Source organism: Acanthaster planci, unplaced genomic scaffold (genome assembly GCF_054643075.1).
Source record: "Acanthaster planci isolate LZ-2023a unplaced genomic scaffold, COTS_SCS Contig4, whole genome shotgun sequence".
NCBI classification, from domain to species: domain Eukaryota; kingdom Metazoa; phylum Echinodermata; class Asteroidea; order Valvatida; family Acanthasteridae; genus Acanthaster; species Acanthaster planci.
In genome coordinates this window covers 404,642-429,805 of record NW_028257628.1, presented here as the reverse complement: position 1 = coordinate 429,805, position 25,164 = coordinate 404,642, and the positions used below count along the sequence as shown (strand labels likewise).

The 25,164-nt window shown below is 40.4% G+C and overlaps 2 pseudogenes; one reads left to right on the top strand and one right to left on the bottom strand.

Moving 5' to 3' along the window:
• Positions 1-184: 184 nt before the first annotated feature.
• On the top strand, positions 185-8,134 carry LOC147795585 (putative flavin-containing monoamine oxidase A; annotated as a pseudogene).
• Positions 8,135-8,817: 683 nt separating this feature from the next.
• On the bottom strand, positions 8,818-24,753 carry LOC147795584 (putative ATP-dependent RNA helicase DHX40; annotated as a pseudogene).
• Between the last annotated feature and the right edge of the window lie 411 nt (positions 24,754-25,164).

The following is a 25,164-nucleotide window of genomic DNA, read 5'->3' as shown; positions in this document are numbered from 1 at the left end:
TTGAAATGTCCCCATAGACAAGTTGATTTTCTAATACAAGTGCCCTTTGCAAATGAGATCTTGCCTTGCCCTTTCAAGAACAAATTTCTGCCCTGACAGTGTTGTGTCCGTATTGGATGATCATCGGCAAAGCATTGAACTTGAGAACAGATGACTGATTTGTCATTTCCCTTTGTGTTTCTAGGGTGGTGCACAGCAAATGTCCACCATTTTAGCCGAACGAATAGGCCAGGAGAATGTGTTATTAGGCCAGCCTGTAGATCACATCGACCAGCAGAGGCTGGAGGCTGACAAGGTCACTGTAATAACTGCAGCCGGGAAACAGTTCACCTCTCGCTATGTTATTGTCGCAACTCCCCTGCATTGTTCCAGTAAGTTGATTTGAGTAATCAGATTTTGCTTATGCGTGCCTCTCCTTTTTTTTTAAAGTGACCGACTATGATCTGTAATCAGCTTTTAACTCAAAATGAATTTTCTGAGGTCTTAGTGTGGGCAAGGAGAGGGGGCATTATTCATGAACTTGAATGATTTAATCCATCACAAGTGTTCTCCACAGCCTTGAATTATTGTGAGTGGTCGTTGAGTTTGCAATATTATGCATGCACTTGATGCATGATCCAAAACTAGAAAAAAATGTGTTCAGTTTTTGGCCAATTGGAAATCTGGCAAAAAAAATCCTTTTCTAGAACTTTCCTGAAAACAACTGAACTTGTCAGAGAATGTAGAACTAAACAACAACACAAAAGAGGTAGGGTTTTATAAGCGACCCAGAACTAGGAAAAATCTGGAACTAGGAAATTGGCTGTATTTTCCGAGAAAAACACCCTCAAGGTTAATTGGTTCTTGTTGTGACAAAATGAAAATGCTATGACTAGGCAGATTGGAACCAGCCGAGAATTTTTAGCTCACGTACTGCATCTGGATTTAATAAAAACCGCTGCCAAATGCAATGCCGTTGTGATGAATATTGATGTTGGAAAAGTCATCATGTTTGTTCTACAAAGTGTAGTAAACTCCTTTACACTTACATGCAGAGAAACTGTAAAGACAGTGGAGAAGGCATTCGAATGGGGAAAATCCAGTAGAAAAAAAGCTGGGCGGTGAGAATTTTGGTGGGGCGGCAAAACTGTTGGGGGTAACCTAAACTTTTGGCAGGGGGCTTGTCCTGCTAAAACCCCTCGTGAAGAACACTGCATCACTGTCGAATTTAAAGATGAAGAGTGTGTAAAAGGTTATGTTCCTCGATAATTGAAAAGGCTTGAATACTGAGACACAATAAGATTTTGTTCTAAACACTTGTTTACAGCCGACATTGGATACACCCCTGTTCTCCCCCTTGAGAGGATTAGCATAGCCAGCCACTCGCCCATGGCTCATCTTTCTTTTCAAGTTCCTTGTCACCTATAAAACAGTAAGTTGGTTTTGGTTTCTTGGCCCTAAATTCTTTTGCCTGGTCTTTGTTAATGGTCTTCGACTCCCACGTCTCCCCCATTTTCTTCGTGGGCTCATTATTTCCTATGTCCAAAACAGTTGATGACACTTGTGATATCAATAAAGTATTACGAATCAGCACGCACAGAATTGCATTTGACAGAGCTTGAAATTAATAACGACCAGTTTTTGCCTTGCCATCTACCTCGGTCATCGTATTTTTTTTGCAGTATCATCCATATGCCCATTAATTAAAGCCACTACCGTACTTAAGTTCAGTTGACTTAGTGCACATGCAAGCCCAGTTGGTTGCCCTAAAATCTCACTAAATCATTACTCATGCACAGTCTATATGTACAGTACATGTACATGGCTACATGCACTGTACATACGTCTGGAGTGTGCTGATACTTCAAGCAGTAACACTCTTGCTTCAGAAATAGATTATATAGATGTCTGTATTCTCCACGATATGACGTCACACTTGGGTACTCTATAAGTCTTAGTGTTTGCTTTCGCAATGACAGATCACACCTTGTTTCCGTTTGTAGGCATTTTGGAGGGAGGATGGTTTATCAGGAGAGATTGTCAGCAATGGGGGTAAGCCGACTATTGAAGGTCTCAGCTCAGGCCCTCTCCAGTTGACGTTTGACGCTACGTCGCCCAAAGGCAGTCCAGCCCTTGTGGGATTTTATGCCAACGGCAGAGAGTGGAGCAACATCGAGGTAAGTTTTAATAGCAAGATTAAGTAAGAAATTAAGATTAAGTAAAAAAGCAAGATTTGAGCGAGCAGGCTGAGAAATAATGCAGGTGCTTTGAAAAGTGTGATGGTTCCATTTTGTTGGCAGTGTTGAAGTTTGGAAATTCAGGTTTTCCGGTTGTTTTTTTTTCCCTGATTTGTATGCCTTGATCTTCAGAGTTGAAATGTGAAAGAATTTGAATGGGCTTCTTTGAAAAAAGATTGCATGTCATTTTTCTGTGTATCAGCCAGAGGTCAGAAAAGCTGCCATACTAGATGCCTTAGCTGAGTTCTTGGGACCCAAAGCCAAGGAGCCACTAGACTACAAGGAAAAGGTGAGCTTCACTGGCAGTTCATGAAGGCTGATGGATTCCAATCTGGCCCATTCTATTAATACTTGGTTACCTATGCTAAGGTGCATCTTAATGTTCTGGCTGTACTTAGAGAAGCCTGAGACTAGCAGCTACAGCCATTTCTGATAGAGGTATGATATACTGTCAGCCACAGCCATAACTTTTGTACACAGCCTCAAATCGCCTACATAGAACAGACTTGTTTTCTCAACAATGTTCTGCCAGTTTTTGTAACCAACTCCTTAATGTTTGTAGGTCTTGGTGCAGCAGTTTTGGTTCTTGTTAATATTAAAATCAGGCATGTGCCATTTTACTCTTTACATCTGAGACGCATAAACACATGTAACTTAATTTGCCAATATCTGCAATTCCATAGTACTACATCCCTGAATTTCCTTTGATCAACATACATGCTTTTGGATTTCATATTTTAAGATGTTGTTGTCCCAGTGAACAGCCCAATATCTCCAAATTTAACAATTCCTTTTCTTTCTGAATTCCCTTTGTAAGGACTGGGCTCTAGAACCTTTCAATGGCGGCTGTCCTGTCAATATCATGACACCAGGAGCAATGACTTACTTCCATGGAGGCCTCCGAATGCCATTTGACAGGTAAAATATCTCATCAAGTATGTAATCACTTTATCTGCTTCGGGCAGAAGCACCCCTCATCAGTTCAAAGAGCCTCATTGGTTGGGAGCATTCTTTTTGTTGATAGCGATGCGACTGGAATGCTTAAGTTTCCTAGTCATTCATGAACCAGTATTGCACTCTTAGTACTAAAGGAGCCTCTGTTGCTTAGGAAATAGCACCCTCTTTTGGTCCAGCTTGAAGCCTATAGGGGCAAGCTTAAATATAAACATTTGTTTCACAACTGATCAGCTTCTTATCAATGTGCAAGCTTGCTAGAAAAACCCGTAGTAACTACTGCTGTGAAGCCCCATCATCACTTCATTTTGCTGTTGTTGCATCGCACCACGTTTATGGACTGTGCCACGCTGCACAAATAATTTTATGTCATTGGTTCCCTCAGTACTGAATTACAAAACAAGGCTATTAGTAATCGGTGATGCAGCGGTGATGCAGCGGTGGGACAGGTGTTGCCATCCACACCTGTAGATCTAAAGGGAGTGCATTGCCTAAGGCCAACCAACAGGCAACACTACTGGAAAATTGTGGTAGATAAAGTAAGGCTGCCTCTAAATTTCTTAGCTACTCCAGTTGGTTGTGGGTTATGGAGTTAGTTGGCAGTCAACAGCTACCCTTAGGCATGCCTTGCTTCTGGCCATAGCCAAATTTATTTGATTGAGGCCTAATAGCTGCTTCATACAAAAAAGAACACAAATACGAAATTGTGACCTCGAGTCAAATATTTGTGTTGGGAATTTGCAAAATCGAATACATTTCAACTCAAAGGAATTTCTTGGGAAATTTTTCATGATGTCGAATTCATGTTGCTTCCACGTTTGCTTGAAAAATGAACCAGCTCATTCTCCAATATCTTGTCCCCTTCCCAGGGTGCACTGGGCCGGCACCGAGTCAGCCACCCATCACTGTGGCTACCTGAGCGGAGCGGTGCAGTCCGGAATGTGTGCCGCCAACGAGGTACTGCGCCGTTTGGACCCTCAACACATCCGGGACGAAATCCTGGCTGCGCTGGATGGCTGGCGGCACTACAAGGAGGAAGAGGTCAAGGAGACGTGGGGGTGGGCATCACTCGGGGGCATGATAGGGGTGGCTGCCTTGGCAGCATTGGTGGTCAGAAGACTTTGGTATGACTGATGCTGCAATGGGACGATTCATATGCTTTCCTTGGACTAGGAGTGTAACAGCTTCCGGCATCAAGATGGAAGGACCACATGGATTTTGGTGATTGTTGTCCAGCATTTCATTAAATGATCATCTGTTCCAATTGCCATTGCATACCATGCAGTAGAATATCCATCAGGGGAGGTCATTTGTTCCTCCCCCTCCCCTGGACATCTTGCCCATTTTTTTCCTAGGAATTGAAATTGCCAACACTTCAGAAACAGAACTAGCACCTCCATTTTGAGAGGGAGGGATCTTACTTAGATAGGGAAAAAATTGGGCAATTGTTCCCAAGTTTTCATGCCACATTCCCAGGACTAAAAAGTGGATATGCCACTGATACCCATGCTTCACTCTAATACGATTACTGTTGGTGCAGTGCATAGATAGATTAGAGATTTTGAGGTGGCCATTTGCTCTGGGAAAGTATTTCAAAGTTCTTATAACTAATAATTGTTTCTTGGACAAAAGACAGGACAAAGGGATTGAAACTGTTTATGAGATAAGATTTTTGTCAAAACAACAGCTGGAAAAATCGATGTGGGTGTGAGGGCCTGGGGGTAAGGTCAGGTGCATGTGTCCAGAGGTGAGGTTAGGTAAAAACACAATGTGAGTTCATTATTTTTACATACGACACAACGGCGCGAGCGGGAGATCGGCCGGCAGGTACGCTGCATGCTGGGCCTGTTGGGTCCAGCAAACTAGTGCTCGCGCCGTGCATTTCACTTGGGCGGTACCGAATCCAAGGTCCAAGTTAGGCTAGTTGAAGCCAAGCTGGCTCTGAATTTCTTCCGATTTCATTTCCCTAGAAGTTGAAGCGGAAGTTCGACGTGTTAAGGTGAGATTTGCCAGTGGTGGGAAACACTGGAATGATTTTAGGCCCAGACCTACATATACTTGTGTGTGTGGCCCAGCAGTTCAGGCATGTTTAGATGAGTTGGATCGATAGCGTTAAGCTTCGGTTATCAGGTGTCCTTGCCATATACATGTAGCAGCTGCTGTGGTATTGCCGACTGCCAGGCACCGATTTAATACTTTGAATATTTGAAATCTGAACATAATTTTTTTACGAAAGCCTGTTATCAAAATCATTATCGAAACAAAATCAAAACTCAAATAACGTTTGGCAATATTGTAGTTTCAAAATCTGCCAAAACGAACTTGTACATTACAGGGAGTTTTCGCTGGAGTTTGCCTGCTTGCCATAGCAACATCTACATGTATCTGATTGTGATCATACACGTCATACTTACTAGTTTAAAACCCCAAATGTGAGTTCTTTACATTTCCTCATTCTATTCAAGTCACTCACCGGTTATCAATTTTATCAGATTTTGAATCCGTAATAAATAATTGCAAAATTGTAATAATGGTTTTCGAATCAGTACTAATGAATTGCCAACATGTACTAATGGATTGGAATTATACTAGTTACAGATTGTGAATTCATTATTAATGCGTTTTGAATCCTTAATAACAGATTGCTAATCCATAATAATGGATTTACGCTGGTGAATCAAAAATAAGGGATGGGAAATCCATAGTAACGGATTGGCAATCTGTAAGAATGGATTTTGAATCCATTATATATAATGAAATCTGAATCCTTGAACAGTGGATTGTGAATAAAATCCATAATACAGATTGCCCAGCTTTTAATATTTATTTTAGGGGTCGGTGCTAATGGGCTTTTGTATTTGTTGGCATAGTAACATTAGTTTTTAGACTTTGATGCAAGACCTAGACCTAACCCAAGAACAAATTCAGATACAGCCATCATAGTATGGCAGTGAAGAAATTTGTGAATTTGCTGTGCCATCCTAAAAGCAGGGTTTCTTTCACTTTATAGAACAGGGTCAAATGTAGGTTTCGAAGATGGAGGCCAGCTTTTCACTCAATCCGAGCTCCAAGTCATCAGCAGACTGGGATGTGCTCGTGATAGGAGCTGGGGTAGCTGGATTGACCACTGCCTACAGACTTCTGCAAGAGAAACCAGACTGCAGAGTGCTTGTTCTTGAAGCCAAAGGTAGAAACATTTTCAGGCATGATATTATACAGTCATAGGCTAGAATTCCTTGTCAGACCGTCACAAGTTTCAAATAAATACACACAAGATTTCTCAAGCTTGTTTCCCCATACATACAGAGCCCCACATCTCTAAAATCTCCCTTAGCCCAAGAGATTCCCCCTTATAAACCTGGTGATGTTTGTGCAACTCAAAACTTGTAATGGTTAAATATGGAAGTTTTCCTCATTCAAGATTAAACTTACATTAGCTGCATCAAAATTAGGTTGGCAGTTTGAGCTGCTGGCCCATATCGACCCATACAGTCTGAAGCTGTGTGTAAGGATGCAAGCCAGGTACAGTTGGTCTAGAGATTTACTTTTTTTACCCTCCCACAGTTTTCATTCAAAATCAATTCAACTCAAGGGAGAATCTGGGGCAGCAGTGGAGGCAATGGGGGCTTTCTTTCCCCCCAGAAATGACCCCCCCTTAAAAATTTTTTATTGGCAAAATGATGCGAGAAAGGCTAAATTTTCTGTCTGCTTCTTTTTCTTTCCTTCAAAAAGCATCTAAAAAATCCCTAAAGTATAGCCTCCATCTGAAAGGCCAGAAATGTTACAACTTACATGAACAACTTTCCAAAGTTGGCCCCTAAGAAAACAAAGAACTGGCACCCCAAAGAAGTTGGGGTTGGTCTCTTAGGCTTGAAATCCTTTACTGTACGGAAAGCCAATGGCACATTCCTTGCATTATAACAGTGGCCGCAAGGGGGGTTGCCTCAATCCTGTTAGATCTTCAAAAGCCCGTTAGTGGACTTTAAAGAGGGGTATAACCGGATTCAGGAGCTGATTTTCAGGTATTTATATTGTAATTCTTTGTTCTAGACAAAGTTGGAGGTTGGATGTTGTCGACCAAATTGCAAGGGGCTCATGGGAAAGATGTATGGGACTTGGGAGGTCAGTGGGTTGGGAAGTAAGTACCTGCAAGGAGTGTAATTTTATGGCATTGTTTTCAGCATGTCTAAATTTATGCGTTTGTACAAACTGGCATGGTAGTGCTATGCCAGTGATATTCAGTGCAGGTAGTTCATGTACAGTCGTCCACTTCATGCAAGTCTACAGTGATGCGTCTGATAGGCAATAATTGCAAAGTGTATTTAGTTTAGCGTATTCAGCTTGTTCAGATTTAATCTTAGCCTTTTACTCTTCCATGATGATTTGTGGCATTGGTTGGTCAAATATCTTTGGATATCAATATCGGTTTTTATTTGATTCAGCACTCAGCATCACCTCCTCTGGCTCATGGAAGAACTTGGTCTGGAAAAATACCCACAATACACCACAAGCAAGAAGCTGTTGTTGCTAGGCAACAAGGACATTCGGTCCTACAAATCCAGTATCCCTTCCATGTCTCTGTTTGGACTTATCAATCTGCATGACTTTGGTGAGTACTGCACAAAAATGTGTTGGTATGCAGTCGTTTTTTGGAGAAATCTTGGCTCAAATTGTAGGTAATTTGCATACATCCTGCGCTTAAAGGGCCTCATGCAGCTTTTTAAATGCAGTTCTTTCTTGTAAATGCTCCTTTGTGTCCCATTGACCCAATTTCCAACGTTTGTCATGATATTTAAGGGCAGTTTGGCACTTGTTCACTTTTGTGATAAGCAACAGTGTGAAATCATCCGGGCAGGGACTCTCAGTTCTGCAGCTTTTTCTGTACCCAAAATATTCCAGAATATTGGCTATTTTCCTATTCCTTGTTTTAGTTCATGACATTAAACCAATTCGCAGCAACTTAATTATCACTCGTCTGTGAAGTTTTGACTTGTGTTCAACCAGCTATTCACTTATCATCATGGCATAGTAAATAAAAACGGAAACTTGCGCATATATAGGAGTGAATAAAAGAAAATACCATATTTAGGCCTACATGAGAACGTAAAAATCTATTATGGTCTCGGTGAATCATCTGACACATTTTAACAACTCTATCTTTCGTTGTTGCAATATGCCCTGCAGAAACGCGCGCAATTTGTGAGAGCCACTTCAAAAGTAACGAAAGAAATTTGCACCCCTGTCATGCCTGTATTTCCCGCCCTCGCATTTGAGTGTAAACATAGGCACTAGACTTCACCTGTTCCTGAGCTGAACGTGAAGGTAGCGTTGTTTACTTTGCAAGAGTCTACAATGCAAAGTGCGCTGTCGGTGGTTGAGAGACCCAACATCTTCTGAACCGTAAGCATGTTTTCATAACAGCGCCCTCTCTAGGATTTATCTATTTTATTCTACTTTCCTTTTCCTCGCTGCCCGCCAATTTTAAAATGGTAATAGTAATGGGGAAGGCGGGTACAGCTGTGTGGATGGTAGAAAATTAAATAAAATGCCTAAAGAAGACAAGGGAGCATGAACCTGTCTGGCTGTTCAGAGGGTCGTTACATTTTGATACTTTTCGAAATGAAATACACCAGAAATTGCCTTTCCCTCTTTTTCCAAAATGTTTAATTCCTTCCGGGGAAAAAATTCAAGAAAACTGGGGATTTGAAAAATTCTTAACAGTACAGTATATGTAATTTGGTACATATGCAAGTATGACAGTGTTCAGAGAGTTGAGTGTACATGTATAAATCTAAGCTTAGTTGTAAGCAACTTGGGCTTACAACTACATGTAATACATGTCAATACTTTCTAGGCCATAGCAGCCATACTTTTCAAGTACATGTATCAAAGCACACGATTATATGTATTTCAATATCACCGTTTCCATAATATAAATTAATTATAAAAATGCAATGAGCCAACCAGTATACAAAACCAGCATTTACAAAAATAACGCTTTCATAATACTCTGTATATGTAAATGAATACATCTCCCAAACTGATCATTAAGCCTTTCCCCAAAACTATGAGGGTCGAATCAGAGAAATACTGTAATTGTTTTTTTAACGAAATAGGTTCCAAATCAACATTTGGACAAGTACATGTACAGTGCACTGTTTTTGCAATGAATACTGAACACATTTTTTACAAAGGAAATCAACTCTCCTAGGCCTTTCGTTTCATGATGTGTTCAATTCCATGTGGGGCAAAATTTTATCCCACAAGTTGGTCTCAAAGTGTCTCCTCAATACAGAGCCAGCCAGGGCAAAGTCATCTGATCATCTATGAAGTTTGGCTTTTTTGCACTCTAAATAGCGCTTCCTTGCCTCTGCCACAGAGTCCTCGCTATTTCTTATGCTGATCTGAACCCGCGTCTCTCCTGACTTCTCAGCTGTGTGAGAAAAAAAAGAGTACAGGAGTTTAGTGTTTCAAATTGAAAAGCACATTCTATCATTAATCTATAAACTTTATAATTTTGTAGAAAGGATCTCACATTTGGGCTGTTCAATAGCAGTTCTGTCAGAGAACTCCGCTTCGACAATGTCAGTTTCATCAGAAATCTTGGGTGCAAGACATCCACTCAAGGCGTACACATCAAGTTGGTGTAACCGTGGCAACAGCTCCTTAATCCACTCATACTTTGCCTGATCATTCAATGAAACAGACAAGCACTTAAGAAAGATTCTGCTTGTTGATTTGTCTTGTTGATGTTGGTCACTGCAGTCAGCAAGCAGTTTGCAGCAGGTTTCCATTTCACATTTGAGAAAAAAGTTCAAAATTCACAAGAGCCACAAAATGGATCTTTTTTAATATAAGTTTAGTTTGTTCATTTTCCCCCAGTTTTGCGAGTCACCACGCCCGTGTTCCCTGGGAGTCATCACACAGAGACTGATCTTGAGACTTGAGTTAACACAGGAGCCACAGGCTGGTTTGACAAGGGGAGGGAGGTAGTGGGAATACATTGTACACCTTTGTCAGGCAATGACTACTCACTTACATACATTAGAACACTGTTACAAGGTCCTTTTTCCTAAGAGTCTCCAATCCTCCGATTTCCATATAACTCTACATATACCCTCGGGGGTTAGGGTTAAGACTAAGACTTATCAGAACCCGAACACAAAGAAAAACAAAGACTTGGAACCTACGATACTCCTTGTTATAAATATGTGTTCGACTATGCTTCCTTACAAAAAAAGGTTTTGGTAGTATGCATATGGACAAAAACTGGATTTGACAGAGAACAATAAAACCTAACTATCCAAAGGTCCTACTAAACCTAATTGCCTGGTCATTTACTCAAACAGCCACACACTCAAAGGGAATCACGTAATAATGCAAGGAAATAAATGTGCAGAAGCATTTGGTTAGTCCAAGAAGGGGGTTTGCCCCAAATATTGTAAAGGATGTTGTACATACCGAGCAGACAGTTCTCATGTAGACTTTGGACGTCCAGACAACCTCATGGTGTATGATCCAGTCTAGGTCCTCTCGGCCAAATAACTAGGAAATCAGACGAACGCCATGACAGTGGGAAACTTGAGTCATTAACTTTGTCTAAAACAAGTTTTGAAATTAGCTTATGGTTTTGCTGGGTGTGTATCACCAATGGCAGTATTTGAAAACACTGACATGATGGGTTTTCTCAATAAATGCACAGTTCCTGGCGGTCTATTATTAAACTGGCAACTGTGACAGAAAATGAACATTCAACAAGAAAATATATAGAAACTTTTGTTCACAAAGTTAATCTGTATTGGTTGCATTGAATTAGGTATATTACTTGTGATGACGGATGGATAAAAAGTGTTGTGCCGTGTCCTTCCATGGTTCAGAAGCCTTGTCCTGATGGTGCCTTCCTGGCAACATTACAGAAGAACCCTGCACATAGGGACCGACTCAACAAATCACCGTGGGTGGAGCTCGATGACACCTTCTCTTCGGGGAAAGCAGACGACTACAACTGACAAAAAAGGAAAAAAATCTTGTGTTAATGCAGGGTCAATACAAAAGCAGCCTTTGTTTGATTCAGATGGATAAGATTGGAAATTATCTAGCTCTGCGGAGGGGCGAGAGGGGAAAATATACAGATAACAGATGCAGCCTGTCCTAGAGTATATCAAAAGAAAAACATCACGAAGCTATACAGAGACAAGCAGCACGTTTTCGCAAAAGGCAATTACAAAAATACACCAGGAACAGCCACTAAAACGCTCAAGATTATTGGCTGGGAGTCCTTGGAAACGAGAGGGAAAATAAGAAACTCAGCCTGATTTACAAGATGGAAAATAACATGGCAGAAATACCACTCAAGGAAACACCATAAACAGTTTCGTCAAATCTGATCCTCTACTCAAGCCTTTGGAAGTAGTTTTCCCCCCATCATCTGTTAAGGATTGGAAGGCGTTACCTGCAAACATCATTATTTGCACTTCACGAGAGATATTCAAAGATGGGTTAACAATGACATGTTTGGACAATCCACACAATGCGCAGGCTGGTGGGATGTGTCCTAATGGATATTTATTTGCCGACTCAACTGTACAGATACACCCTTTAAACCTCAAACCAACAAACCAGAACGGGAATGAAGTTTTTTATTCAGTCTGCCAAGAATATTGACACTCAAGGTGGTATTAATGAAAAGCAAGAAAGTATGGTACATTTGAACTCTGATAAGAAGAGCATTGTTTGTATAAAGTCTTGTTTATAACAGGGACAAGTTTAAGGTCCCCAATCTTTGTTTTGCCTTATTGATAACAAAGGTACACAGACATGTACTTGTTGTAACAAGAAAAACTGTTTAAGTCCCAAGGACCTTGTTAAAGAGGATTTTCAGTCACATTACTTTTGACGGTCAGTGTTCAGTTGACACGGATGTGCGTGGAAACGCTCGCCTTCAAACTCTCTCAACATTCTGAAACTGCCGATGCAAATACACAGATTAAAAAAACCACAACAACACATAGGGTACACTTCCTGTAATGCCTTCGCCCTTTATGTTATGTCACGTAAGAAATTTCCATAGTCGTGTTCCGATGTACGTGTTTAAGTGTCAGGTATAAGTGTTCAAGTATTCACAGTGTTTAATCAGTATTTGGGACATAACCATATTGTTACTAGATGTTTCATCAGCCACTCACAGCTTCAAGTCTACTGAAATTTACTCGGGTACTTGGAAAAAGGCTCTATTTACAAGGGGCTTCACTGAAAACTTCACAGTGACAATCTTGCATCATTATTTGGTAGCATTGTATCTTCAGTTGCCCGTTCAAGATGTTTTCCAGCTGTTTGTGGATGCTGGATGCTGTCTTGACTGCTCTCAAGTGTATGTAGTTCCTTCGGCACCATGACGAGGGAGACTCACTGGGAAAGAATAAAATCACATAAATGTCTCAATGTGATGATCTGTGAGGTTAGGGCAGGTTTTCCCTGAATAGAAACATTGACACTGATGTTGTCCTGTTCAAGCAATATGAAAGAATAAAGAGGGAAAATGGTTAAAAACTGAAAAAAAGGAACTCAAATTCAGTTGCTGCACTTCTCACAGTTTTAGGAAAGAAAGCAAGAAAAAGTACAACAGGAAATGATTTTCATATCAATCCTACTTTTGCTCTAAACTGTGTTTAACACAAAGCATTGCTGATTAACAAGCCAACCTCAAGCTTGGGGGCTGATTGCTTGAAACACCCACTTCAGTTAACGGCAAGGCACTTGCAAAGACTTAATGGCAGCATGCAACCCACACCAACCTGTCAGCATAACGTCTGTACACGGCAAGGAGTGTGGCAAAGTCATTGTTGCTTCCAGCCATCTTGGCAAGTGTTGCGTGAGCCTTAATTGGCCGCTTCTTTCTGTTTCTCGGCATCTCCTGTCAAAAAAGGTTGAATACAATTATATTCTGTTTTCCCACGAGCCACTCCCACAAACTAACACCGTTACTCCATGTGGCGATTTGGGTCTCCAGGTCAGTTTCCGGGTTATGCCTGAACCTGTACCACTGTTTCATGGCAGCTGACACATCCCTCAGGTCCCCTCTCTTACTACATTTCATTATGCTGCTGTGGAAGTACAGTAAGACCAGTCACACCCCAAACAGCTGTGACCTATCAGCACATGTCTGTAAATAATGAGCTCCAGTTGGGTTTGTAGCTCTATGCTGAGAGTGACCACATGGGCCCTTAGGGGTTACTGATCTTTCAACACTCCTTACTCTACAGTGGTTGGGGTCTAACCAATGGGAGTCTACAGGCTTGTGGTGTATGCCTGGGGTGAGGACTACATGGAATCTTTGCCAAATTGGCCCGTTGGAAAAAGTTATAACCATATTTGGTGATATGGGGAGACTTTCATCACCTTGCAGTCGCCACTTAATCATAACTCCATGATTCCCAGGCTTGTGGAAACGCACACACTCTTTGTTGATTAGCAACTGTACGGGCAACCAAGGTTGGTGGAAAGTTCACTCTAGATTGGCAACTGGTTTGCTTGAAACTGTACTCATAACCCATTTGTAATAAAGAGGGCGGTATTTTCATTTTAGTATTTAGCAGTTTTTATTATGTTGTGTTTTGAAAGCTGAGTGAGATTTTTGTAAGACTTAGTGAATTATTCTTTTGCTAACCATGAGTAGGTAAAAACTACTAACTAGCAAGGGAGAAGTTTATTCCCAGCTGATTTGCCAGGATAAAGCAGGCTTTGAGATGGAGGCGCACAGCAACAACTCTTACTTGGTGTATATTCTGTAGCACTTCCCCGGCGCTGTTCTACCAGCTCTCCCCGATCTTTATACAGCTTCGGATCTGGATACAAACACAGCACAGAGCATTTTGTTTGAGCGTCACTATAAACTAGATTTTTTTTTCTAATCGAGCCTTTCTCACGAAGCAGCGACTTTTCTCCCCCCACTCAGTAACAATAGTATCAAGATCACCTTGAGATAGGGACTATCTGCAGTGCATCCAGTCCTGTCTGAGGGTTGAAAGATAACTGCTTAACAAAGCCACTGTCCCACAACATATCTGTCAAAATTCAAACAGACATAAAATAGTAATTTGTAACACAATTATAAACAAGAAAAAAACCCAAGGCTTCATTCCACAACCGGCCAATCAACATTCAACAGACTTGGACTGATTTCCAAATTTTGTCTGTCTGAGTGTTGCAGTTGAGATCACCACAAGAACAGACAAAAGACCAGTCACAAGACCAGTCACGAGTAACAAATGTGAACAATGACAAAGGAATGCCTTAGTTGCAGTTCATTTGAATAGCTTATGACTTGAATTCAAACTGGCATATGAAGCAAGATATGAAACGGAGAGGACCCGCCCCCCACCACTTTGTGTCGGTCATTGTTTCACTGGATTCTAAGGAATTCTTTTCAGACTCTTAGGGGGGATGCGTTAGGTAACAATATTCTAGAGTGTGTATAGTGATTGAACATGTTGGGGGTGCCCCTTGATCTCATTTCTTATACAGACTGGAGGTCTTGTGTCCGATCTTGTGCTGGTCTTGTGTGGTCTTTGAAAGTCTTAAGTGGTCTTGACTACAATTGCCGGTCTGTCTCCCTCTTCATCTTTGGTTTTACAAAGTAAAGTTTGCACAGTCAAGGCCCTTATGCCCAATGCAGCTACATTTTCTGAAACAGACACATCAAACTACATGTATCTGATGTGAGGCTTAAGTTTTGTGCTTTTCCAACAGTAAACATTTGAAACTGATTGCAAGGCTCGAAAGGAATCTAAAAAAAATGAGACAAAGTGGAGCTTGGAAAAAGCAGCAAAGTAGCAGCGAGACATCATGTTCAATATTAGACTCCAGTCGTTCAATAAAATGAATGAAGTTTTTCTTACTTTATGCCGTCTATTGTCAATGACGTCCCTGCAATGTTGGTAGCAACCACGCACTTCCTAACACCCATCTCTGCTGGGTGAAATATCCGTCTTTGAGCATCTAGAAAGGTGAAATAAGACAATACTCCACCAAGTGACTAGGTGACTAGCGTAAGGCGTTTTCAATTTGACATTGAAGTGGAGTGGTCTGTGCGAACCGGATGTTTCCATGTTCTCATGCAGTTTCAGAGAGAGCATTATAACAACATGGCAAGGGATAAAACTATTCTGTGGATGGCCATCAAAAACAGCATATTTATAAGTCTGTGGAAAAATATACGAGTTGGCAGTTTCAGCAGAAACGTTCAATGAATTGAAAATGAAATAGCGTTTTTCCCTTTAGCCTTGGCTTAGGGAGGGGTGGACTTGACTGGGGCTGGAGGTGTTCTAAATAAAGAGGCCTGGGAAGCAGAGAAGTTGGTTACAATGGTTACAGGTCCTAGAATAAAACCATTCACATCAAATTTTCCTAGAGCAAATTTTCAAACACCTGGTACAACCCAATATAATTTTCTTGTTTATTTACTAATTTTGCACAAGGCCAGGCAATTGAAACCATCACAAATATGTGTCAACACTCACCAGTTGCCATGGATCCCATAGCCTGGTAAGACCATGAGGGCTTCTACTGTCGGGTCTCTGATATCGTGCCGGTAATCAATCCGCTCTGACTTCTTAAAGATAATGTCACAGGCTTTTTCAAATCTCTGGCTGACCAGTCAGAAATACCAGGATATCTCCTTGCTTTTGCTCCAAGTGAATATCAAGAACGGTGTCCACAACCTAAACAGATTAACAAAGTTTGCCTAATCAAATATCAGGACACTGCCAACACCAACAGTTTCGAGTGATCACTTTTGAATATTCAAGTTATAAAAACAACAAAGAGATCAAGTTTAAGATGGGAACTGAGTTTTCTTCACTGAATGTCAAACTGGGGAAGTATGCAACCATGGTCGGTTCGAGTAATCATTTTTTTAAATGCAGAGAAGAGATTGAAATTACCAGAAAATAAAATAAATTTTGATATCTTTGTCAATCTAAAGTTTCTGTTGAATACATTCCAAATCTCCAAACTTTGGAATTACCGACTGAAGCACTGATTCCTTATTATTATTTATGCAAAACACGGATGTTTATATGAATATGAATATTACATTTTGCTCCAACCAGGAGTTATTGCAAGTCACCAGAGACGAAGTATCACTGAATGGGAAAGTACCATCATCTTTTCACACTTCATTGACCTACTCCTTGCCCCTTTAGAGGCTATTGTGAGTCGATGGTCTCACAAAGTGCCCGAGAATACCGTTTTGTTTAGCAAGCAAGGTATCTTCAGGTTACTTCCCTCTCTGTTAACTGTTCGCCGAGTACGACCACAGACTTGAACCATCGATCTCGGCTGCAAACACGAACACATTCGCACCCCAAGATCTTTAGAATTCCACCCTATTTCTGCATTTGGAAAATATAATCGCCCACACTAACCGACCACATTTTGGGTACACATAACTAAACCAGCAATCGGGTAACCTACAATAAGCAAACTCCTCACACCGGATATAAATATGAAACTAACAAACCACTGGGAAACGCCAACATTTCAGCGAAAAACTACCATAATCCGCAAATCGGCTACGATTTGAGCATGATTTTCACCAAAAAACCAACAAACCAAACTAAAACAACAGTTTCCCTTATCCACAACTTCCGGTCACATCTTACCCAAACCCAACCCTCAAAAAAGCAATTTGTTACCCAAAAAGAAACACACACACCAGCCGAAAACACTGGGATTCCACTTACTTAGCACATCAGCGCACCTTTTGGACAATGCACTGACCAATCACAACGCACAGTTCTTTTGTTACACTTCAGCCCATCCTCTGCCACATTACACAACCAACAATCTATAAACACCTATCTGGCCACTTCACAACCATTCAGACAACATGTCTAAGCTGAACAAATCTTCGGGCAAGAACAAGATCAAGGCCAACTGCCGAGTTCCACCTTCAGCTCCGACTTGGACATCCCCTGGGGACAACAACAGGCCCCAGATACGTCCAGTGAGGACGATTCACTTCTCCTATCACTGATCCACCGTCAACCAGCAAAGAACAAGTCTCACAACAATCACACCACTTAACTGACACACAATTTAAACGGGTGAAGGCCATTGAAGCAAAAAAACCACCAAGCTACATTGACGTCAGGGTGCGCCCACCTCGGCCTCACCACACATTGAAGTTCCAGGATTCCTTATTCAAACGCTGGGAGAAGCTACAGAACTGCACGGCGCTACTCTTCACCAAGATCACTGCTGAAGAATACCAACAGCAGCTGGTCAAGATGGAGGAACAACTCACCGTTGCCAGACGAGAGGCCCTCCAAACCATCGGTGAAGAACTCCACGGCCAAGATCACACCACAGCCTGTAACCTGTTTGAGTACTTCACTCGGCCAAAACCCAACCAACAGGAGTGAAGAGGAAACACCAAAAATAAGAAAAACCACTACTAATCACGCGGTCTTTTTCTAGACTACCACTTCTATAAAAGAGAATTTTTTCAGCCAATGCTGTCATATATAACCACCATCTGAATAAAGGAATTATAATCTGAACCCACAAGTATTCCCTTTACTTTCACTTCACACATAGTGAACTGAGGAATACAACCATATACTTTAAACGAGATTCCTTGAGTTAACCAAGTCAATCAAAGCAATGGCCAAAAGAAAACTAAACAGAGAAAAGAAGAGAACACTCAGTCAAATCAAAAAGAACTGTTTCTCCACTACTTACCGAGCCCAAAGCCAAAATCACCAAATCCAACCGCATAAATCGATTAGCGGAACAATTTGAAACGTTCAGAACCAACCTATCCAAAGCAACATTAACACACACGGAAAAGATCGCTTTAGGAAAAGGTCTCAACTTCGTTCCCACCCCCGCTAAACCAAACTGCACCACGCTTATAAAAGACATAAATGCCTTCAACTGAAAACTCAGAATTGCACAACAAACGATCCATCAACCATCCTTTCAAACTTCAATCAACTTGGCATCCAAAATCCACACCTAGTGCAACACTAGAACAATACTTGGAAGCCACCAAATTCAAACTTGCCCACATCAGACTACGATATCGACAAAACAACATTTCCAAATCTGAACTCGCCGCTCTAAGAAGGCTTAAAAAAAACCCCGGACATCGTAATTAAACCCTATGACTAGGGCAGAGGTAAATGCATTATGGATATCCAGGATTACCTTGAAGTGGGTTACCACCATCTTGAGTGCCACCTTTACACTGAATTGGACCAAGACATAAACCCGCAAACCACAACCCTGGTTCACAACATGCTCATTGAAATGAGAAACAACCACCAAATCGACAATGCCACTCTGAGATATTTAGATCCACTTCCACAGAAATGCCAATGTCCAATCATGTATTTTCTCCCTAAAATACATAAAAACCCACCACCGGGAGAACCCTTTGTTGGACGCCCAATCATAAGCGGATGCACAAGCCCAACATCAAAAATCTCAGAATGTATAGACTACTTTCTCCTTCCCATAGCAACCGTGCAACCAACATATGTCTGCGACACAGCCAATTTATTGCGCAAATTGGAAGGAACATCCTTTCCACAAAACGTCCTAATAACCAGCACTGATGTTGTTTCAATGTACACAAATGTCCGTCAAGCAGAAGCAATCCAATGCGTATGTATACGCATTGGACAAATCCAACTATAATTACACTATCACAAACCCAACTCAACATATGTCCAATTACTTCTGGAACTCATCCTGGGCCTTAACTGTTTCCGCTTCGGAAACAAATTCTTTCTCCAGAAAATTGGATGCGCCATGGGCTCTACAGCCAGCCCAGAAATTTGTGATATTACCCTTCATAAATTTGAGAACGAAATATTCCTCAAAGCACGCAACATCCTCACATGGAAGCGATATAGAGACGACATACTAGTCATCTACAACGGAAATGTAAACCAATTTCAAAAATTCGTTGCTCACATGAACGAACTTCACCCAAACTCTGAAGTTCACATACGAGGACTCCGAAACAACAATAAACTACCTTGACCTCACTACTTTCTAAGGAAAATGCTTCTGTAAAACGGGTATTCTAGACACAAAGGTCTACACAAAATCCACGGAAACATTCCAGAATCTCCATAAAACTTCCCCCCCCACCCACCCCCACACATTCCGGGCATTCACATATGGCGAAACCCTCCGTTACACCAGGAACACTACCAACGAGGAGGATTTCAAACTCAATGTCAAATCTTTTTCGGACAAACTACTCAACAGAGGATACACCCCGACAGAAATCGAAGCAACATCCAAAGTCTCACATGCCGAACGACCAAGGCTAATAAACCAATACAAAGGATGTAACAAAGCACAAGAACCAAAACAACAAGTCTTCGTTACCACCTACAACCAGCCCATTAACCACCGTGATCTTCACCGAGCTATAAACAAAGACTGGCACCTCATTTAAAGCAATGGACTACTCTCGGAAATCTTTCCGGAACCCCCATTCATTGCTTTCAAAAAAGCTCAAAACATCAGAGAAAAACTAGTGAGAGCTAAACTACCGTCTAATATAACGTAGCCCAATCCAATCCAACTGACTCGGCTTTTACCAACAACCAGAAGAAGACGAAAACACTAAATTATACTGCTCTCCCTATTTGCCGAACAAACCAAAATGCAATAAAATGGCTGCTCTAATTCTCTACTACTACACAAGTAGTTACCCATTCTTGGCCTATCAACCATAAATTACATGCGAGTAGGTTTGTACGATTCCGCTCCCGGAATCACCCACATTGCAACTGATGAGTCCCATACGAAAGGACGAAAGCATGCTCTTGCTATCAAGAGGACTTAAAAAACAGTCCTCTACTCGCACCACCAGTCAATAGACAAAAAAAACCCAATGATTGGTCTCGTTCTTACAGTACATGTATGTCCCGTCCATAATCCATAATATTGGACATAAAAAGGCACGAGTTTACATACTCCAACCAGGAGTTATTACAAGTGACAAGAGACAAAGTGTCACTGAATGGGAAATGTACCATCATCTTTTCACGAAACTGAAATAGCTTATGTACTTCGTTTAATGATAGAATTTGACTTGTACTGTATACGTATTAACCCATTTATTTCATTTGTGGGTACCAGTTCCCGATCTTATACAAACATTTGCTTGTACGCTGGAACTCTCATATAATTTCCATTATTCTGATATATGTTCACATGCATCTTCTGAATGATATGAAAATAAACTATACCATACAATTTGCCTTTACTGTATCATCTTAATTCCTAACAAATATCAAGTATGATAATGGTTACCTTGGTTACGTAATTGACTGTTAAGTCCCTCTGCATGTTGCTCTCCTCAATCAGATTGCAGTAGATATTCTTGACCGCATGCAATCTACCAGGATTTCAAAAGACCGGGCAACCCCCGAGGAAGTCTGAGAATTTGCCCTGGTCAAGGGTCGCTGACATGACAATGACCTTTAAGGAGCCTCGCCTTCTTTGGGTGGACGGGGATTGAGAATTTAGGAAGAGTTGCTTGACCAAGCCAAATAGGATGTCCTGTGGACAGACCATGATAAAAATCTTTTCATTGGTAATTAATTTGGGATTTTTGCCCTTGCCCAACGTGTATTAAAAACATTGTATACTCACTGTTTGCTCCCGAAGGCTTGTGAAAAAAACCCCAAGCGTACTCGAATGGGACTTGAACCCATGACTTCCTGCTAACTAATGCAGATGTCTTAGTTAACATCCTCCCGGCGCAATCCATCCTTGGAAATACTTTCATTGTTCTTTTTTGTTTGAATGTTTGTAGGTTTCTAACTCTTTATCTTTTGAGCACACAAAATGAGAATCAGCAACCTTCTTTGATATGATCTTCATGAGTTTAGACAGATTATAAAACTTGAATGATACAAAAGCAAGGTGTAGAAAAACTTGGTTTCATACCGTGTCCAAGCTGCGTTCACGAGCCTCATCCAGAACGATGACACTGTATCGACTTAGCTCCTTGTCTTCAAGAAATTCCCTGAGCAGGCAGCCATCGGTCATGTACTTGATAGCCGTGTCTGGAAATTAATATGATCACCGTAAAAAATCCGTCAGATCAAACTGATATCACAATATGTCTACTCGGCAAATACACAAGTGTTAACTGTTCCAATAGAAATATGACAAACGTGTCCAAGGTGACAAGATTCTGTATGATCATGCTTGATTAAGGTTGACTTTAAAATGAAGAAAGCAGTGCAGCAACAACACTAGCTTCCAGTGGTAAGGGGATTTAAAAACCTTCCAACTGTCAGACATGAGTCATGGTGGTATTGGGAGTAGGTTTTTTTCTTCTATTTCCTGTTCAATCAGAAATCACTGACACCTGAAAAAAAAAAAATTCCACCGAAATAGCAGTAACACTGACAAATTTTTCACACATTTTGACTTAAAAGGCCAGAGACATAATGTAGACTGTACATTTTAAGACGGAAAGGTTTCAAGCAAAACAATACAACTTAATATAAATTTGTGCGAGAGTAAAGATTGCGCTTAACAACCATGTACATGTATGTGCATAGCATGTATTGTGTTTGGGGGACTTAATTGTGACAAATCATTATCCTCTTCCTAACTTAGGAAAAAAAGAGGGATGCATTATTGGCATATGCTTTGAATGGTACCGATGCAATGCCAGCTGTATAAAAATGGGTGAGGCTGATTCACAGCGAAAGACACTTTGCTAAAAAAAAAGCTGAACAGGGATCAAGTTACATCTAATCATGGCTAATGCTGATTTAATATTTGTATTCAGAAATAAGGCAATTAGCTAGCCCATGTAGCCAAATGACATACTGTACACAGGTACAGGGTCATGCAGTTTAGCATCAAATGTATCTATTCATGTTACTGCTCATTTACACTGTCTTCAACTCTTTACTTCTGTTTTGAATGTTCAGTGACTGTCGCATTTTTTCTTGTCTGTTTTCAGTGTTTTTGTCCTTAGTCCAATTGTCTGTCTACAGGCTGTTCTCTACAAGCCTTTGCTTATATAAACAGATACTTCTGCCACACTTTTTGATAAGTTTTAACAAATGTTTTTACCCTCAGCAAAATCAGGTATAATAATAAGGTGATATATCTGATCACCTACCTGTATTTACACTAACGCAATGTGGTATATCCAACGCTTTTTCTCATGTTCAACATACTTGTACTGCAACTCGGAATGTTACTCCTGATAATCTCCATAGGTTTCCACAATGAGCTTTTTCTTTAAACCACTTGATGAGCTGGAGGTTCTTAACATAATAAGAAAACTAAATGACAAAAAAGTGTTGGGCATGACCTAGTTAGTGCATCGTTAATCAAATATTCCTCCTCAGCAATTGGTAAACCTTGGCCAGTATCATTAATCTTTCTTTCACAACTTCATGTAGTATCGTTCCTAAACAATTAAAGATTGCAAAATTAATTCCTGTATATAAAAATAGTGATCCTAATAGCATCAACAATACCGACCCATTTCAATATTATCCTATTTTTTCTAAAATATTCAAAAAATGCGTATATATTCGTATTCTTAAGTTTTTAAATAAATTTAGTCTGGTAACTGACTGTCCATTTGGTTTCCGTACCAATCATACTACTACTCATGCAATCTTTGACTTTCTGGACAAGGTTTCTTGTGCTATTGATGATTCCAAACACACTCTGGGGATATTTCTTGATACAATTGATCATGACATTCTATTGTATAAATTGAATTATTATGGCGTGCGAGGAGTAGTGGTTTAGAAGTTATCTCTTGGACCGAAGACAGTATTTTTAACTATTGGACAGTCAAATTCAGATACATGTATACAAAGATTAAGCTGTGGAGTTCCACAAGGCTCAATCCTTGGTCCCTTGCTGTTTTTAATTTATATTAATGATTTTGTTAAATCGTCAGATGTCTTTTCATTTATTTTATTTGCGGATGACTCAAACCTGTTTCTCTCACAAAATGACTTAAATACACTTATTGAAAATGTTAATTTAGAGCTGAAATCTATTGCTAATTGGTTTAAGGCTAACAAATTATCACTAAATATCACTAAGACTTATTATATGCTGTTTAACAACTCTGCCCATGAATTTGCTGGGGATATTATAATTAATGATACTTCAATTTTAGAAAGCTGTCTTAAATTTCTTGGAGTTTATATAGATGCTGGTTTAACTTGGAAGGATCATATTAATTACTTGTGTAACATAATACCCACAAACATTGGGGTCATTTGTATACATTGATTTTATCATACCTGAATTATAGTACACTTATCTGGGGACAATCCTCATCAAATAGTCTTAACAGACTATTACTTCTACAGAAAAGGGCTCTTCGCATAATTTGCTCATGCAGACCCTCTATTTGCTCAGTGTAGGACTCTTAACATTAAGGATATATATTACCACTAACTTTGGTCTCTCATGTACCAGTTTACTACAAATACCTTACCTTCTCTTGTTCAGGCAATGTTCATTCGTAATCTTGACCTACACACCTATTTCACTCATCTAGCCTTTCATTTTCACCCCCTACAAACCTGTACTATCCTTGCCCAAAGAACTGTTAAATATGAGGGACCTAAGTTATGGAATTCATTATCAGATTCACTTAGAAATTTAAATACTCTGTCAGCTTTTAAAAAGAATATACAAGATCTCTTCGTTAAATATATATTCGTAATTCGCACATACACACATTTCTGCGTTTTTGCAATTAATACTGATATCTTAATTTAACATACCATACTGGTTTCAGGCTACACAAACTTGCAACTACATGTTTACTTGTTTTGTCTGTCTTTGTGTGGTTTTGTGTGTGTGTGTTTGTAATTTAATAAGTAATGTTACAAACGGGGCCCAAATCTACAAGCATTGCTTTCATTGGGTACCCCTCTACAGCATCCTTTCTAAAGTGTATTGTAGTATCATTCAATCATATTTATGTATTTATTAAAAGTTTTATTATTATGTGTGATTATTATGCTGTAATGAAATAAATCTTGAAATGCTTCAACATTTTCACTGCTAAAATTGACTTTTTAGGATGTATGTTATCACCTTGAGATGGCTAATCATGCTAATGTTATAAACTACCGCAAGGGAAAAGGAGTGATGTCCGTGTATGGAACTCTTGCCTTACTTATGCTATCACTCCCTCGCTGGAACTGTACTGCCAGCCTACAGGCTTACCTTGCCGGCGGCACAGGCCTTACCATGCTTACTGATACTGATAGGTTAAGCCTAGTAGTAGTAGGCCTAATACTGCTAGTACTAGTACCGTACTACTAGGAAAAAACATCAAAAATGAGAACAAGAACAACAAACCTGCTTCATAAAGGAACTGCGGAAGTTGTGTTGACTTTTCACTCCCGGTTTCGCCAACAATAACAAGGGACTGTGAATCCTTAACAGCCTGAAGAATGTCTTTTTTGTGTTTTTGAATTGGAAGCGAAACAGAACCGGAACTGTCAGTCATGGAGGCTGCCATCTTGAATGATCGGTTACGTAGCGAAGGTAGAGGCGCCAGACTATTATTACACATAAAGCCATCAATTTAACAGTTGAATCCTGGACTTCTTTCCACCACAACTCATGTACATACAGTATCCAACGGTAAACATCTTTTCATTATGTTGTGCAATAAGTTTGTCGATGTTTGGTGCAATTTTGTCTTCCGAAGCTAGAGGCTGTATAAACATGATAAAAGAAGATCAGAAATCATGTTGTCACTCATCAGAACACAAAACACGGGTTGCTTGCCCAAGTCGTCAGGTTTTCTGTGCAGGAGTGTGATCAGATTCAGTGGTACGGTGACGTGAACAGGAAAGGGTGGGTTCAGAGCAATGGGTACCGACCACTGTCGGCTGAGCATGGCATTATTACTCTTAGGAGTGATGAGGGGGCAGGGCGCGTTTAACTTTGTATA